We start from the raw sequence: 14401 nt of genomic DNA on the forward strand, positions 1-14401 counted from the left end.
AGGTTCTAACACTGGGAAGGACCTAGAGAAAAGGGATCCTGTCATTGGTTTGGGAACTATGAAAATGATAATGCTGCCCTTGAGAATTTTCTCAAAAACTTTATTTAAAAAAAAAAAAAAACTTTATTTTCCTTATATTACTCCTCAATATATATATTTTATCACACTTTAATAGTAATCATGTCTCCATGTTATCTCATTTTTTTTTAGATTTTATTTATTTATTCATTAAAGACAAAGAGAGAAAGAGAGGCAGAGACATAGGCAGAGGGAGAAGCAGTGAGCCCGATGTGGGACTCGATCCCAGGACTCTGGGATCACACCCTGAGCCAAAGGCAGATGCTCAACCACTGAGCCACCCAGGTGCCCCTCCATGTTACCTCATTTAAACAACTGCTGAAGATGGTGCTTTCCTAATCCACAGACCCGTGTTCTCCCATCACCACTACCTGTGTAGCTTCTGTGCTTAGGAAGTCACTAGACTTTAGTGATTGTGAGCTGAAAGTTTGGTAAGACTGTGCAAAGAAATGATGGTAGACAGGTTGGCAGAGACCAATAGGGAAGGAAAGCTTCATGTGTAGCAGTAAGAAATTTGAATTTGTTCCTTAGCCAATGGGGCATTGGAGGTTCTTCAACCGGAGAGCAACCGGAGCCAGTCTCCATATCAAAGGACTCATTTACAGCAGAGGTGAGGATAGTGGAGGTACAAAGACTTGGAAGGAGGCTATCTCTAGCAAGAATCTGGGCAAAAGACATCTGAACAGTATAAGGACAAGGCTGGTAGAAATGAAGAAGAGGAAGGTGATGCCAAGGTGTCCAGCGTGGACAACCAGACTGTTAGATGGTCCAGAATTCACCATCAAAAGGAGAAGATGGGAGAGTCTATTCAGTCTGTTAGCATTTGCTTACTGAGTCAGTCACTTTTTGTAGGATCTGGGTCTGTGAAGATCAATATGGCACCGTCCCTTTCTGCAGGTTTTTTATTATTATTATTATTATTTATGATAGTCACACACAGAGAGAGAGAGAGGCAGAGACAGAAGCAAGCTCCATGCACCGGGAGCCCAACGTGGGATTCGATCCCGGGTCTCCAGGATCGTGCCCTGGGCCAAAGGCAGGCACCAAACCGCTCCGCCACCCAGGGATCACCTCTGCGGGTTTTTATAACTCATTTTGGATATGTTAGGGTGGATAAACACATAAAAGATAACCCCAAGACTATTTAATAGGATTATGAGCAATGTGCTGTAGAAACATAGAGGAAGGACCCTAGCTTCTTTTAAGTTGTTAACTAGGAGAGGAAGCAGGTCTGGGAAAATCATAGTAAATGTTTATATTTAATATCTTGATTTTGAGTAACTCTTGGAATGGGTAAGAAAACAAAGGAGAAGAAGTTATTTAGTGTTTTGGAAATGCAAGTCAAATTTAGGGAGAGTCTGGAATGGGGAGGATTGCACAGGAACAATGCGTAAGGTGATGAATGACATAACCCAAGGAGAACCCACTGAAAAATAATTATCTGGAACTCACATCTGAAATTACATTTATTCTAATATAAATTCACATTGTATTTTAATTTAATAATGTCTTGTGAAAAACACAGAAGGGAACCAAAATAACACTCATAATTCTAACAGGTTCTCATCCCACTGAGAAGTGAACGTGCCCCCTCCTACTCACTCTCTGCCCTTTCAATCACAATTCACAAAAACAGTTAACATCAACTTTTGAAGAGTTCGCAGAGGAATTGAAGCCAATAGTGGGGAAAAAAGGAAAAAGTGACAGAATAAGAATCAAAAGTGGTTGGTGTCCCAAATGGAAAACAGGAAGTGTTTGTCATGTTTATGGTGCCAAGTTGTACAAACTTTTTATATGATTCATAAAAAAAAATCCAAAATTATATTTTGGCAAAAAAATCAGCATAATGTTTTATGTAAATGTTAATTCAAGATTAGCTTTATGTAAAATTTGTTTTTTAAAAAAGAACCAGCTTTGATGTTTAGAGTGATCCCCAAGAAGAACTTTCCTGAACAGCTTTATATGTTCCCATAAACCCCAATGGTTTATAGAAGAGAATCAGAAGAAACCCGAGCTGGGAGCAATGAGGTGAGAGCTGTCAGCTGATGCCCAGGCTGGGGCAATGGGCAGACTTGCCTGTGGCATCGGTATAGCTTGTGGTGTGGCCGGGGAGCTTTTGTTTGCATGCCAGCTGGACCACCCAACTGTCAGATGTGTGTGATTGAAGAGGGAAATATGCCGAGATTATATGATACAGGAGGTGCCTATGTGTAGCTGAAAGGAGGTAGGGCAAGTGCCACAGAGGTGGATGTTTGATCCCCCGGATCAGAGGTCTGATGTTCTGGGGACCAGAAGCCATCCCCTTGAAGCTTGTTTTCCTAAGTGTGTGAAGGCTGGAGATATATTTGATAGGACCTGCCTTCTGCTGTGTTGCCTTATTACTACTCAGCTGTTGTGAAGATAAGGTGGTTTGCCCTTTAAAATAGGATGAAATGTCTGAATGCAAGAATCCAAACTGAAATGATTTTGCAAAGTGAATTTATCTCCCTTAAACCTCCCCACTCCCATCCCGCTCCACACCCACAAAAGGTTTCTAAAAAGAATATAACTAAGCATTTGACTGGATTTTTTTTTAGAGTAAGGGAAGCCGACATTCTTTTGAAAGTAATTTGCCATGCAAGGCTGCAAAGTGCTATAAGCCTATTTCGCTTTTTGTTAATAGTAAAATATATTAAAACACTTGAAGCATTGCACCTTAAATGATCTGAACCTTATAGGAAGCCTCTGTTAATTTGCTGTGATATATTTGAAACTCTGTGAGACATTTTATAGGATCCTGTTTCTTCCTGGTATTGCTTTTATTTGGATTTATTTTTTCTAAAAAACAATACACTCACATGTTTTTTACAAAATCAGATATTACAAATGGCTTTTAATGAAATAGAGAAGCCTTATACCAAATCCTTTTCTATTTTAGTTGTATTTCTTGACATTCACATCTTTACTCCTGCATAATATGCTTCTGTTAGGTCTGGATTCTTACTCTTATATAGTAGATGATGATTTCTCTGACTCAATTTATCTTTCCTTTTGACCCTAACTTAGTATGTGGAGATATAACACCATGTTCAAAATTAGTTCTATTTCTCTTCTGGTACACTTTTCCCTAGAATTAGTACTTGCTTTTCATTGTGTTTTTTTTTTTTTTAAATTTTTATTTATTTATGATAGTCACACAGAGAGAGAGAGAGAGAGAGAGAGGCAGAGACACAGGCAGAGGGAGAAGCAGGCTCCATGCACCTGGAGCCCGACGTGGGATTCGATCCCGGGTCTCCAGGATCGCGCCCTGGGCCAAAGGCAGGCGCCAAACCGCTGCGCCACCCAGGGATCCCTTCATTGTGTTTTTAACTGTGTTTAGCGGGATGTCCAGTTTAGCTTTTTTTTTTTTTTTTTTTTTTTTAATAAGACTTTGAGTTTTTTGAAGCAGTTTTAGGTTCACAGCAAAGTTAAGAGGAGGGTACAGAGATTTTCTATATACTCACTACCAACCTACATGCATAGCCTCGCCCTTACCCATATCTCCCACCAGAGTGGTACATTGACTGCAACTGATGGACCCAAATAAGTACATTATAATCACCAAGGTCTATAGTTTATAATAGAGTTCACTTTTGGTGTTGTACATTCTGTAGGTTTGTACAAATGTATAATGTCATGTATCCACTGTTATATTATCATGCAGAGTATTTGCACTGCCCTAAAAATCCTGTTCTTCTCCCATTCATACCCTTCCCCCAACCACCAGCCCCAAGCAACCACTCATCTCTTTTCTGTCTCCATAGTTTCAGAATGAAATATAGTTGGAATCATCCAATATGCATGTAGCCTTTTCAGATTGGCTTCTTTCACTTAGAAATAGGCATTTAAGATTTCTCCATGTCATTTCATGGCTTAATAGTTCATGTTTTTTTTAGCACTGAATAATATTCCATCATTTGGATGTACCACAGTTTATTTACTTACCTGTTGAAGGTCATCTTGGTTGCTTCCAAAATGTGACCATTATGAATAAAGCTGCTATAAATACCGTACACAGGTTTTTGCGTGAACAGAAGTTTTCAGGTCCTTTGGTAAATAACAAGTAATGTAAGTGCTGGATTGTATGATTAGAGTATGTTACTTTTTTAAGAAACCACCAAACCGTCTTCCAGAGTGGATGTGTGATTTTGCATTCCCTCCAGCAATGAATGAGTCCCTTTTACTCCACATCCTCGAGAGCATTTGGTGTTGTCAGTGTTCTGGATTTTGGCCATTCTGATAAGTGTGTAGTGGTATCTCATTATTGTTTTAATTTACATTTCCTTGATGGCATATGATATGGTGTATCTTTTCATACACTTATTTACCATCTGTATATATTCTTTGGTGAGGTGTCTGTTAAGTCTGTGGCCCATTTTTATTTGGATTGTTTGTGTTCTTATTGTTGAGTTCTAAGTGTTCCTTATATGTTTTAGATAACAGTATTTCATGACATTTGTCTTTTGCGTTTATTTTCTCCTGGTTTTTAGCTTTTGGTTTTGTTCATTTTGTTACTCCTTCCCCAAATACTCAAAAATGTGATCTACAGATTTTATTATTTTTCTTGAAGATCTCCATCACAGAGCCTTCCACCCCCTTGCTCCTTTCTGAATGGATTGATTTCTGTTGGCTGCCCCACTGTCATCCTAGGCTTCCTTTTACTTCTGTTTTTGTGTTAGGCGCCTTATACCCAGGATCTCATATCTTTAATTTTTCTTTATTTTCTCCACTTTCCAGAGCATCTGACATAACTTTCTGTTGTCTCTGAGTCTTGCACACACAGGAGTTTGAGCCTTCTTTTCGTCATTAGCTCTTTTTATGCGGCTGTTACTTCTTCCATTCTCTGAGTTACCATGTAAGCATCTGCTTTCCTGTTCCCAAAATGTCTTCTCCACTGAGGTCTCTCCATTATCCCCACCCCCCATGGATCTATCCCCATCTTAAATTTCTTTAATATCATTTTAGTAAGGTCTGAAGAGAGAAAGATGGTTAATATATGTGGGCCACCCAACATGTTTCATTGGATGTCCAAGTTTAACTTTGGATGGATTGATTTGCCTGAGGATTTAAGTACAAATTAAAACATTTTTTTTTGCATGCATTTTTTTCCTTTGAGAAATTCATTCTTTCTTTCTTTCTTTCTTTCTTTCTTTCTTTCTTTCTTTCTTTCTTCCTTCCTTCCTTCCTTCCTTCCTTCCTTCCTTCCTTCCTTCCTTCCTTCTTCTTCTTTCTTTCTTTCTTTCTTTCTTTCTTTCTTTCTTTCTTTCTTTCTTTCTTTCTTTCTTTCTTTCTTTCTTTCTTTCTTTCTTTCTTTCTTTCTTTCTTTCTTTCTTTCTTTCTTTCTTTCTTTCTTTCTTTCTTTCTTTCTTTCTTTCTTTCTTTCTTTCTTGAGTTTGAAATTATGTCAAAAAGCAGCAGACCTAGAGTATGGGTGTCCAGGTGGAGGAGGATCAGAAAATTCTGTCTCCAAATTTATCCAATTTACTGAATTACCTAAGCCCCTTCTCCAGCTCTTAATTTACAGCTGCTATGATGCTATTACTTAATTGAGAGATTAGGAAGAAAAGAAAGAACAACTACCATCTGCATTGGCACTTACTTTAAAGCTCTGGGAAGAGAGAGCTACAAAAAATAATGACTAAACAAGTTTTTATCTTGTTTCATTGGATATTTCTTTTTTTAGCACCCCAAATTGGGAATTATTTCTGCCTGCCATTTATGCATTTAGCAAAAGTTACTGTGTCTTCAATATGGTAAAAATCATGAGATAGATTTCCTATCGCTTCCAAATAGTATTAATAAACACACACACGGGCATGTGAGTGGGCTCAGTGGTTGAACATCTGCCTTTGGCTCAGATTGTGACCCTGGAGTCCTGGGATCAAGTCCCACATTAGGATCCTGGCAGGGAGCCCGCCTCTTTTTCTGTTTATGTCTCTGCCTCTCTCTCTGTGTCTTTCATGAAAAAATAAATAAAACCTTAAAAAATGTTTTAAATTAAAAAACACATACACGCCTCAAGATTTTATATATAAGGCCGTTTTACCTTATTAAAACAAAATGCAAGACTTCCAAGTAATTCCTGAAAGTGAAGCTCTTAAGTTTCCAGGTCATGTAAGTTAGCCTCTGGCTGTCTCTAAGAAGGTAGTGCTGCGTGTTCAAGAGATGAACTTAAATGTCACTGTACTTATATTTTATCAATGCCAATGATAAAATACAACTATATTCTTTCATAAACTTTCTTAGTGGTAAAATACAAGAGGAAGAACTTTTATCTTAGCAATATTGACAGGATAAACCCTTTCTATAATTTGAAATTGATGTAACAAAAAGTAATATGAATAACCCTTAATTTGTGTATGTGTACATTCGTGCTTGTACATATAGATAGGAACTTTAAAATGTAAAAGGTTAATTTTAAACTTTTTTTTTCTTTTAAACGATTAGTTTAAGATATTATCTGGTGATTAAATAATCAGTTTGCCTCTCTATTCATTTTAAATGTCAAATATCTTCAGGTTTAATGAGTGCCCTCTTGAAACATTTCATTGTCTTCCGTTGGCAGTAGTGTCCACACCACTGTAGCAAAACTTATCATATAACACAGAGCTACAGCTTATCCGGTGAGAATGATGGCTGGGCTAAGGTATAAACCCTCGAGTGAGTGAGGTGAGCAGTTCCACGTACCCTGAGACTGTCTAACATGGCCTTATGCAGTTGGAGGTTTGCACCAATTTGACAAACCCAATTGTGCACAAAATTGGTATATAGGATAAAATACTTAATGTTTACTGTGAATATCCAAAACAAAAGAATCATTTCATTTTTTTTCATCAGTATCAACCCATTTGGTAGCATGTATGTCTATTCTCAAGATTAACCATTCATTTATTTTCAATAAAGCAGCTCATCTTCCCCCAGGTCCCTTCATTCTCTAAAAGAATATGAATATACCACGATGAATTGTAGTACACAAAATGAAGATTGCATTTTGCCTACTTGCAGGTCCTTATAGCTAGACTAAGACATGTATTGTTCCTTTAATGATAACATAAGGGACACGGGAGAAAGAGTGGAAGGAGGTCTCATCCAACATTGATTGTCCACTACATATCACAATCTTTCATTCATTTTCTCACTTAACCCTATGTCAGATATGTAAACAGAATTATTACTATTGCCTCTGTTCAATAGAGAAAACTGAGACCAGTGTCATTAAGTTATCTGCCCCAAGGCACTCTGCTAGTCTACCATAATACTAAGATTTAAATCCAAGTCTGTCTGACCTCAAAACCTGTGTTTTTTTTTTTTTCCATTACAGCCTTCTGTATCCCATATGGTTTTTCTTAGTCATAAGAAAGGTTGTCCTTCACAGAGGAAATTAAGTTCATTATTGTTTTAGTTGTCCTTTATTGATATTAACCACATTTTGGTCTGTATATACTATATATTACTGTGATTACAGTAAATAAAAGAAGCAGGTAGGAACCACGTAGAGGTAAAGAGCTAAAAGTCCATTTATCAGCAGGTAACATTAACACTTGAGGAAGAGACACTAATGACCTTGGCTTCCATTGCAAACTCTAGACACACACGAGTGAATGCAGTTGGTTTCAGTTCCTCAGGGAAATAAATTCAACAGTAGCAATAGAAGAATCTAAAACAAAGAAGAATTGGAGAGTAGTTTTTATTTGGGGATTTTTTTCAGAAGAAAACTTGCCTCACTTTGTACAAAATAACTACTCCAGGAAAGTTGTATGTTAATTAATATGTTTGGATTTGAATTATCATTTGAAAGCCATTCCCTGTTTATAGGTAATTTAATACAACTTATACTTTAAACTTTTTTTTAAAAAGCACTCATCTTATAATTATTTAATACAAATTAAATTTCATTTAGTTGATTCATATTTTAAAATAATTCAATATGACTATTATATACTATGTCTTTTCTTCCAAGCCTCTATTCATAATAACAATTTCAATTTGTTTCCCCTAGTTTGTTGGTTGTTTTCTTTTAATTTTTATGTATTTTGCAGGCTCTGCTATCCTTGGTTCTTTATAAGTTAAAGAAGTATTTTTTCTGTCATTACACTCAACTCCTCCATTCTACTTGCCCTTTAGAAAATTCAAGTGGTAAACAATACTGAAATATACAACATAAGCTACCCTATAGGAAATTGGTTTTTTTTAGGATTTTATTGATTTATTTGACAGAGTGAGAGAGCACGAGCAGGGTGGAGGGACAGGAGGGGAAGGAGAAACAGGCCCCCCACTGAGCAGGGAGCCCCACATGAGGGCTTGATCCCAGGACCCCAGGATCATGACCTGAGCCAAAGGCAGGCACTTAACTGAGCCACCCAGGCACCCCTACACTATAGGAAAAAAATTAAACCTCTCTCGGTAATTTAACTCTTTTAGACCATTAGAAAATAATTAGATGTCTGGGGTGCCTTGGTGGCTCAGTTGGTTGAGCATCTGCCTTTGGCTCAGGTCATGATCCTGGAGTTCAGAGATGAGCCTCACAAAGAGGCCTGCATTGGGTTCCCTGAAAAGTGAGAAGTCTGCTTCTCCTTCTCCATCTGCCCCCCTCCCCTACTCATGTCACTGTCTCTCTCTCCCCCTCACTCTCTCGCTCAAATAAATAAATAAAATATTTTTTATTAAAGATTTTATCCATTTATTCATGAGAGACAGAGAGAGAGACAGAGAAAGAGAAAGAGAGAGAGACAGAGACACAGGCAGAGGGAGAAGCAGGCTCCATGCAGGGAGCCCGATGTGGGACTCAATCCCGGGACTCCAGGATCACGCTCTGAGCTGAAGGCAGATGCTCAACCACTGAGCCACCCAGGGACCCCAAATAAAATATTTTTTAAAAGTGAAAAAATAGATTTCTGAACAAAAATTATCTATATGATTTCTTCTAGCTCTGTATGGCCCAATATAGTAGCAACTAGTCACATGTGACTATTTAAGTTAGATAAAATTAAATAAAATTAAAAATTAGTTCCTCAGTCACACTAGCCATAATTTCAAAGGCTCTATAGCCACATGTGGTTAGTAGTAACTATACTGAACAGCACAGGTGTAGACCAGTTCCATCATCACAGGAAACACTATTATATAGTGCTGTTCTAGATTATGAGATAGGATAAACATCAAGATTATTTTCTTTTTCTTTCTTTCTTTCTTTCTTTCTTTCTTTCTTTCTTTCTTTCTTTCTTTCTTTCTTTCTTTCTTTCTTTCTTTCTTTCTTTCTTTCTTTCTTTCTTTCTTTCTTTCTTTCTTCTTTCTTTCTTTCTTTCTTCTTTTTCGGCAGTATCCTCAGCGATTTATAACAGTGGTTGCAACATAGGTAGTGGCCAACAAATATTTGTTGAAAATTGAACAAACTGAATAAGTGATTGGAAAGCAGGAGAAATAGTTTCAGTTGTAGAGTATTTATGGAAATTTAAGGTTAAAACTTAGGTTCAGGTCCAGAAAGGTTTTATGTAGAAAATATTGTATAATCATATAAAATTCAGGAAGAAGGAAATTGGACTAGATCTTCTTAAAATAACTTTCTATGTTTACTTCAATATTTATCAGCAATAGAGTATTATATTTAAAAGTCAACTCATTTCTTTTTCCCTAGAGATATATTCTTGTTGGTTTAAAATCATTCCTACGTTTATACTTGTAGTATGCTTTTATGTATTCACAACAATATCTAGTATTGATTAGTATGTCTGTAAAATATACATAAATAACTACCATGGTTAAAAATGGGGATGCCTGGGTGGCTCAGTGGTTGAGCACCTGCCTTTGGCTCAGGGTGTCATCCCGGAGTGTCTAGATCGAGTCCCACATCTGGATCCTTGTATGGAGCCTGTTTTTCCCTCTGCCTATGTCTCTGCCTCTCTCTCTCTCCCTGTGTCTCTCATGAATAAATAAATAAAATCTTTTAAAAAATGCATTTTCTCTTCTGTAATTCATGATTTTTCCTTCAGTATTGTATGCCATATATTTCCATTTTGATACAGTTAGCACTGAGTGACTCATTTTAGTTGCTCTTATGGCACACAATTTTATGTTTATGTCATGATTTACTTGTGGATTTATTTATCAATTCTATTGTCTGAAATTGAGGTAATTTGGCTAATATAAACAATGCAGTAGCAAAGATCCTTATTCATATCTTTTGTGCACACATGTACTTTCCTAATCTAGGATAATATGGAGAAATGAAATTGTTACAACCTTTGAGTATCTTCAACTGACTAGATATTGTCAAACTCTTCTTCAAAGTATCTTACAACTTACAGTTCCCTCCATAATAATTGCAAATTGTCTTTTCCCAGCAATTTGTCAACTTTGCTCTTGTTGAATTAAGTGTAAAATGCCTTTTTTTTTCTTTTTCTTTTTTCTAAAATGCCTTTTTGTATGGATTTCATTTGAGTTTCTCTGATTATAAAGGAAAGTGAGCAACTTGTAGCATAATTATTGACCATTCTTGTTTCTTTTTCTGTCAATTGACTATTGTTCATTGCTTATTGGAATATCCTATATCCATAACAAATTGTGTTTCCAAGTTTTTAGCTTATCTTTATATTTTAATTTTTTTTTATATTTTAAATTTTTATATGGATTATTTTATCATACAAACAGTTTCAGGTTTCTCAATCCTTACTTTTATGTTGCTTTTACAGTTTTTTTAAATTTTTTTTTTTTTTTAAATCTACGATAGTCACACACACAAAGAGAGGGAGGCAGAGACACAGGCAGAGGGAGAAGCAGGCTCCATGCACCGGGAGCCCGACGTGGGACTCGATCCCGGGTCTCCAGGATCGCGCCCTGGGCCAAAGGCAGGCGCTAAGCCGCTGGCGCCACCCAGGGATCCCGCTTTTACAGTTTTTTTAAAGAATTTCTTTCCTCCTTGAATATAAATTTTATTCTTTGAATTTAAATATTAATTTGGGGGAGAATTGACATCTACATGATATTGAGTCACCTATTCATATACATGAATATGGCGTATCTTTCCATTTATATATGTTTTCCCATAAAATTATATCATGCCATTAGGGTTATGCGTATCATTTAAAATATGTAGTGTTTTTATTGCCAATGCCATTTAAAAAACATTCTAATTGGCTATTACTTATGTACCTCAGCCCTACTGATTTTCATGTATCAAGCTTATATCCAGTAACCTTGCTAAATACTCTTATTAATTTCAATAGCTTGTCAGTAAGTTCCCCTGAATTTTCTTTTAAGATTTTGTTTATTTATGCATGAGAGACACAGAGAGAGGCAGAGACATAGGCAGAGGGAGAAGCAGGCTCCCTGCAGTGAGCCCAATGTGGGAGTCAATCCCAGGACCTTGGGATTATGACCTGAACCAAGGGCAGGTGCTCAACCACTGAGCCACCCAGGAGTCCCTCCCCTGAATTTTCTATGTAGACAATTATATTGTGTTCAAATAATTTACCCCTTTCCAATGATTACATATCTTATCACTTCTTATTTTATTGCATTAGCTAGGAATTCCTTGATATAGTCTGGGAGCAGTGATAGTAAATATCCTTACCTGATTTTCACCTTTAATTGTAATATTTGTAAATTTTCACTATTAAATATGTCATTTGCTATAGATTTTGGTAGATATTCTTATCAGATTAAAGAAGTTCTATTTTATTAATAGCTTGTTTAAAGCGTGTTTTTCAATGTTAGCTCTGGATTGTAGGCTCTTCTACATATTTTGAGAGCTCATAAGATTTTTCCCACCATTAATCCGTTGATGAGATGGATTCCATTAATGGACTTTTCTGTTACTGAACAACCCTTGCATTTCTTTGAAAAACTCTTCCTAGTCATGATTTTTTCTTATACACTGCTTGTTGCATTTGCTATTTGATTTTGTATTTCAGCATCTATAGTTTAAAATCAGAACAGCACATAACTTCATTTTCTCAACCATTATGGGTATCAAATTTCCAGAAATCTCTAAATATGCCAAGAAACTTTCTCTCTCTCTCTCTCTCTCCCCCCCCACCTCTGTGTGTGTGTGTGTGTGTGTGTGTGTGTGTGTGTAGCTGGTTGATTCTGCAACTAATTCTAATTTCAGGCTGTTTTATAAAATATTGGAAATCCATATTCAATGTCTTTTTCCTTCTCTTTATCTAGATTTGGACATACATGCTCTCCTATCTGCAACATCTTTTCTTGGTATTTTCCATCTTATAAAATCAGCATCATTGGGGTGCCTGGATGGCTCTGTTGGTTAAGAGTCTGACTTGATATCAGCTCAGGTCATGATCTCAGGGTTGTGAGATAGAGCCCCAAGTAAAGTGCTACACTGGGCCTGGAACCTGCTTAACATTCTCTCTCTCCTTCTGCCCCGTGCCCCTGCCCCACATGTGTGCACTCTCTTAAATAAATAAATAAAATCAGTACCATTTAGGTGAACACAAAAAAATTCAAAATTAGGAAGCCTAGGTGGCTCAGCAGTTAGTTGAGTGTCTGCCTTTGGCCCAGGGCATGATCCTGGGCTGGGGTCCCAGGATCAAGTCCCACATCGGGCTCCCTGCATGGACCCTGCTTCTCTCTCTGCCTGTGTCTTTGCCTCTCTTTGTGTCTCTCATGAATAAATAAATAAAATCTTTTAAAAAATTCAAAATCATCTCTATGTTCTAGTTCATATTCCATCTTATCTAGGAATATATTCATTGAAGCATATGGACCAGGAAAGATTTTAAAAACTTGAGTGGAGGAAGAAAAATGAAAATCAAACTCCTACCTTTTTTAAAGAGTTAAAAATTAGGACACCACTATAATCTGTACATGAGGGGAAAATGAGTGTTAATCATGTGCAAATACTCTAACAGAGAAAATAGGTATTTTAAAAAGGTATGTTAAAATAGGTATGTTAAAAAGCTTAAAATCTTCCAAGTTTCTGTAATTTTTAGCACTGCTTTTCTGAATCATTTTTTATTTTTTTTTATTTTTTTATTTTTATTTTTTTTTAAATCTTTTTTTTTTTTTTTAAACTTTTATTTATTTATGATAGGCACACAGTGAGAGAGAGAGAGAGGCAGAGACACAGGCAGAGGGAGAAGCAGGCTCCATGCACCGGGAGCCCGACGTGGGATTCGATCCCGGGTCTCCAGGACCGCGCCCTGGGCCAAAGGCAGGCGCCAAACCGCTGCGCCACCCAGGGATCCCTGAATCATTTTTTAAAGACTGGGGACAAAATCTGTCCACATTAACCTTGGAATCGGACAGGTGTACTCTTAGCAGTTAATGTTCACTGCAGGAAGAGAAGTGGAGACAGCAGGTGGCAGCAGCTCCCACTCAAAAAACCTGGAATCACAGCAAGCTTTGGAGCAGCCTGCGGCCTCCCTTGTAGGCTGGCCAGTTCTTCTGTGCCGGTAACTGCTCATTCGAAATATGAAAAAGAAAGTAAAGAAGAAGGAAAGGGAGAGGAGAGGAGAGGAGAGGAGGGGAGGGGAGGGGAGGGGAGGGGAGGGGAGGGGAAAGGAGGAAGGAGGAAGGAGGAAGGAAGGAAGGAAGGAAGGAAGGAAGGAAGGAAGGAAGGAAGGAAGGAAGGAAGGAAGGAAGGAAGGAAAAGAGATATAATGCATAAATCCCACTAACTTTGACATAGGAAATGAGACTTTTTTTACATGGAGAATGAATAACAAACTCAGGAAATAGGTTTACACCTATTGCCTTTATGCTTTCTAAGACTCTCCTTCCTCTTTCCCTTCTTCTATTTTAATGTATTCTTTTGGTTTTCACTCAAGCCTTTCCTTTTCAGGGAAGCTGGATATCTTTTAGCCATTTTGCGTACTTTTTATTAAATGACAATGAATTATAATAATAAGCTGATAATATTAATGTCACACACTCAATGGATTATGTACTACTGTCATAACCCTTATTTTCTAGATATCGAAACTGAAGGACAGAAAGGTTAATACTTGCTTAAGATCGCACAGTTGATAGGTAGAAGGAGCCAGAAGACTAACACAAGCTGTCTGATCTCAGAACCAGACTTTTGACCATTATTCAGGGATATGTCAACCAGGGAGACCAATTTCTGCCAAAGACAAGCAGGCAAATGTTTTTAATTCCATTAAGAAATACAATTCTTCAGTTAATTTAAATCCATGTATTTCCAAAAACGTCTTTGAGAAGTATTTCCACAGGTGGGAATTGAAGTCACTGACAGTTCAGTGTGAAAGAGATCCTGGGATGGACAGCACATCTCATCTTCTTCACTTATAATCTGTGGAAGCTCCACAAATTTTATCACCACCCAGAG

The 14401-nt window shown here is 37.2% G+C and overlaps 1 protein-coding gene across 1 annotated transcript in view; it reads left to right on the plus strand.

The window, feature by feature from the left end:
- Positions 1-14401, plus strand: part of SLC38A11 (solute carrier family 38 member 11) — a 59213-nt gene that overhangs the window by 25533 nt on the left and 19279 nt on the right. The gene's annotated exons all lie outside the window — the stretch shown is intronic.

The sequence above is a fragment of the Canis aureus genome, chromosome 34 (assembly GCF_053574225.1).
Source record: "Canis aureus isolate CA01 chromosome 34, VMU_Caureus_v.1.0, whole genome shotgun sequence".
In the NCBI taxonomy this organism is placed as follows: Eukaryota; Metazoa; Chordata; class Mammalia; order Carnivora; family Canidae; genus Canis; species Canis aureus.